We start from the raw sequence: 3461 nt of genomic DNA on the forward strand, positions 1-3461 counted from the left end.
AAAAAAAAAAAAAAATCCCAGTGCCCTGAGGAGAACCAGCAGCACTGCACAGGAGAGGTGAGGTCGCGGCCTGCAGTCACAGACTAGATGACACAACTTGCATGGGAACAGACCTGCACCCAGGTAGGTGGGTATCCAGCACTCCTCTAAGACAGGGGAGAGGCCAGGTGAATGACAGACCAGCTCTGGACTCCATGGGCTGGAGAGATAAGCCCAGTGCCAATGAGGTCTAGCTCACTCGTAGGCAGGTTAAAGGCATCTGTGACTGGTTGAGAGGGTCGGTGGGGAGCTTGGAGAGACAGGGCTAGTCAAACTGACTGGTGAATCAGTTAGCATTTTGGCATACTCACCCTGAGAGAGCCTCAACAGGCCACTCACTTTACTTGCAGATCTCTACCATGTAGACAACGTGAGGATCGTAAAATGACACATGAGGGAGGGGGCAAAACATGGGGGCTCCACCTGGCCAAGGAGAAAGTCATGAGTGCTCAGGACCTACTTTGACTACTTGTCTGGAAGGAGTCCGTGTTCTCAGCACACCTTTAGGATACTGCAGAGTACATCCACTGAAGCCCAAGGGCACTTAGAAACACAGTCTGTGTGATGGTTGACATGGCTGTAACTGTAAAATAACGGCAGTCATAGCCAACCCCCAGGGCTTAATCACAGGATGCCCAAGTGTCACAGTTCCTTCTCGCTTTCTCTTTAAAATGCGTCACAGAAACTAATCATACATCCTGAGCATTGTGCTGGAAGACTCTGCTCTGCTCTCTGACACAAGCATGTCCAATTAGAAGCCCAGCATCCAGCACCTCTGACCCTATCCGTGGGAGGCAGACTCCTGAGCCCTGGATTCTATTTCCAGCCTCCGCAACGCTGAGCCGGGTGAGGTGACGCATCACCTCGCCTGGTGTTTTCTAATTGACAGCCTGAGAGCATCGCATCAAGTGTTCCTTCCTCCAAGCCCAATTAAGTAGTTTCCTTCTCCCAGAAGGCAAGTTTTTAAAAATTCTCTTTTAACTCCATTCTCCATTCTCATTCTCCAACTCCTAACCACGTCCCCATGGGCAAGCACACTCATATGTTTAATGTGTATGTTTTTGCTTGCTTATATTCTTGCAAAATGGGCTTTGCTGTTCTGTGTCTGTGTGTATCTTTAATTTACGTACATTGTATTGTGTTAAATGTCTCCTTCCATTTCTTGTTTTTTGTTTTGTTTTGTTTTGTTTTTTTTGAGACAGAGTCTCGCTCTGTCGCCCAGGCTGGAGTGCAGTGGCCCGATCTCAGCTCACTGCAAAGCTCCGCCTCCCGGGTTTACGCCATTCTCCTGCCTCAGCCTCCCGAGTAGCTGGGACTATAGGTGCCCGCCACCTCGCCTGGCTAGTTTTTTTTGTATTTTTTTTAGTAGAGACGGGGTTTCACCGTGTTAGCCAGGATGGTCTCGATCTTCTGACCTCGTGATCCGCCCGTCTCGGCCTCCCAAAGTGCTTGTATTTTTATAACTCATCACTATGCCGCTATGGTTTATCCACGTTGCCAGGTGTGAATCTAATCAGCACGGTGTAGGTATGAATGCCCCGTACCTTACTGGCCACTGACCCGGTGATGGCTGCTGCATTTGCTTCCAACACTGCCTCACTGCAAACACTGTTGCAGAAGGTATCCCTGTGTGTATCCATTAACATCTGTGCATATTCTTATTTTTCTAAATGCCAGATTGTTCTCCAAAGGCTCTTGAGGGCTTCTCTATCCTCACATGCCCATCCTTGCCAACTGGTGGCATTTTCCAGCCTCCTACTTTTTGCCAAACTTATATGTGTAAAGTGATATCTCGTTATTTTATTTTGCATTTATTTGATTACTAATGAGTTTGAACAAGCCTCCATATGCTTGAAGGCCTTTGGACTTCCTCTTCTGGTTAGTCTGTCTGTATCCTTTGACTGTTTTTCTTTTGTGGCTGATGTCTTGTAGCATCTAGATTTAAGTCCCTTGTCAGTTTTAAATACTTCAACCATTTTATCCCATTATGCCATCTATTAACTTTGCTTATGGTGTCCTTTGTTGAACAGAAATTTGCAATTTGGATATTATCAAAATAATCATTTTTTATCCTAAAATATTCATTTGAGGTTTTTTATTTTAAAAGATTTCCTCTACCACTGTGTCACAAAAATATTCTATATTCTTTTACTACATATGAGGTTTATAGTTTTACCATCTTTATTTAGGTCTCTAATCCCTTTAAAGGCCTATTTCTGGTTGTGGTATGATTAGAAATCCAGTTTTATTTTTCTCCTTAGAGTGAGCCACTTTTCCCAATCTCAACTACTAAGTTATCTGTCAATTTCCTATTGATCTGTGGTGTTACACATATTGTACACAAAGTTCTGTATATTCATGGACTCTCTCTCTGCTCTCCATTGTATCCCATTGGTCTCTATATCTGCTATTGAACATACACTATACTTTTTTATTATAATGACTTTGTAGGTTAATTTTTGTAAAGGTCAATATATACTCAATATTTTTAAGGCTAGCTTGGATGCCTTGGATCTTCCTTCTCTCCAAATAAGTTTAGCAAGTCCTTTTTAAAGTTCAATGGGATTGATAAATGCTATTCCATTGGATGTAAAATTAATTTCATGAGAATTGATACCTTTACAGTATCATCATTATATCCAGTAAATGTCTCCATTTATTTATATAACTTTCAATGTCTTTAATTAAAGCTTGAACGTTTGTCTTCTTGCATAAGATAATTTTTACATACCTTACGGATTTTGTTGCTGTTGCAAATCATATCTTAATTTTGATGATATTATTTTAGGTACTAGTATAGAACAATTACATTGCTATTTGGAGCTTAATCTCATACCCATAAACTTAATCCCTTTGCCAGTTCAAATAGTTTAGATGTTGTGATTGTTGGATTGTTTTATGTAGGTAGTTATATCACCTGAAAACAACGACAGTTTTATTTCTCTTCCTAAATCCCTATACTGTATCACTTTTACCTGGGCCAGGAGCCCGAGTACTCTGAAAACAGAAGCGCTAATACAGAGAATCCTTGTCTTTTTTTCCGACCTTAGACATAATACATACATAGCTTCTCTATTAGGTATAATATATGCCACAGATTTTTTGGAGTATTATTTTAATTAGGTTAAGAAAATTCTTTTCTAATTCTAGTTTGCGAAGAGTTCTTATCACAAATAAGTTTTAAATCTCATGAAATGCTTTTGATGCAGGGATTACAATAATCATAAGATTTTTCTTCATTAGTCAAATAATGTGGGTTATTTCACTGTTAGATTTTTATGTTAAATAATATTTACATTCTTAGGTAAAACCCTACTTGATCATTTTTTAGAATATGATATTATATTTGATCAGTCTATATTTTATTTGAAAATAAGTATTTTTAAATTTTTCTAACTTGCTTTTGTAGTCAAGATTATACT

The sequence above is a fragment of the Colobus angolensis genome, unplaced genomic scaffold (assembly GCF_000951035.1).
Source record: "Colobus angolensis palliatus isolate OR3802 unplaced genomic scaffold, Cang.pa_1.0 Scaffold33, whole genome shotgun sequence".
Taxonomy (NCBI): Eukaryota; Metazoa; Chordata; class Mammalia; order Primates; family Cercopithecidae; genus Colobus; species Colobus angolensis.